Below are 1,278 nucleotides of genomic sequence, written 5' to 3' on the forward strand. Positions count from 1 at the left end.
TATAATGTTACTACCACACCCAAGATAAATATGACCAAAGGGAAAAAAATCTGACCAAGGAGAAATATCACAAATCACTGCCCTCTGTACAATTTAAGACTCACTGAAATCTACACTCAACTAGTCTACTTATCGGCTACCAGTACTTTCAGGAATTTCCTATGACTAGACAGCACATTCTTGGGTAAAAAGATGCTTCCTCTGAGCAGGGAAGTTAAATGTTAAATACCTGACCAGAAATGTTTCCAAAACTAAGGCTAACTCTCTCAGCAAAGAAAAATCCACACAGGTAATTCAGGCTCATTTTGATGTAGGAGTCTGTGGAGAGAGATCTGAACAAAATTCCAAAACTAGGAAGTCATTGCATTTTCAGGCGCTGATTTGAGGCGAAAAAAAAAAGCAAAAGGCCTTTTTAGGGGTGGGGGGAGTGCGATGGGGGTTGGGGTAAGTCACCTAGAGTGAGCCCAGAAATAAGAGGGGAATAAAAAAGCTAAAAAATCAGATTGATCTAGGCTCTAATGCACTGGTAGATGTAGATAGAATTCTTTAAAACCTGATTACCTTTCACATTATATAACATTTCAAAATTTTTATCATATAGGATATCTTGATAAGAGCCGAACTAAAGGAAGAGAGAATAATAAAAGAGTGAGAGAATAGGAGAGAAACAGAGGCTAAATTCAATCAAATGACGTATTAAGACCAACCCAACTACTTATTTGAATATTTTTAAAATTCTAATATTTAGAAAAGAAGAGGATATGTCTGGACTAAATCTAAGAACTTTCTTTAGGATGGCATGTACAATGATAATACAATTATCCCTATTACAACTACCATTTATTGAACATTTATAGAACAATATGCAGGTGTCACTGTGCACTTTTAGCTACCATTTCAATTAATCCTTAAAATAACTAGGTGACCATTATCCCTTTTTGCAGTTGAGAATACTATGGTTATGAGCTTAAGTATCTTGTCTGCAATCACACAGAAAGTAATTCAGTCACAAAAGAGACTAATTCAAACCAATTCTGTCAAATACAAAATATGTCTTCTTAGTTATTATATTGATAGTTTTTAGATAGGTCACCTTGTAATAGCAGCCAGTTTTTTTGTTTATGTCCTAGGATGACCAAGAGAATATCAAAATAATTCAAGTCATTTTATTTCTTAGTGGAAGGTTAGATTTTCCCTGTTTTCTAGAGCACAAATTTAGTAGTTATAGAACCTTCACATAAATTCAGCACTTGGTACCCTCACTTTGCCATAGAGCAC

At 34.7% G+C, this 1,278-nt stretch overlaps 1 protein-coding gene across 1 annotated transcript in view; it reads right to left on the bottom strand.

Moving 5' to 3' along the window:
- Positions 1–1,278, bottom strand: part of SEPP1 (selenoprotein P, plasma, 1) — an 18,586-nt gene that overhangs the window by 16,272 nt on the left and 1,036 nt on the right. The gene's annotated exons all lie outside the window — the stretch shown is intronic.

The sequence above is a fragment of the Propithecus coquereli genome, unplaced genomic scaffold (assembly GCF_000956105.1).
Source record: "Propithecus coquereli isolate 6110/MARCELLA unplaced genomic scaffold, Pcoq_1.0 Scaffold91, whole genome shotgun sequence".
Lineage (NCBI taxonomy): Eukaryota > Metazoa > Chordata > Mammalia > Primates > Indriidae > Propithecus > Propithecus coquereli.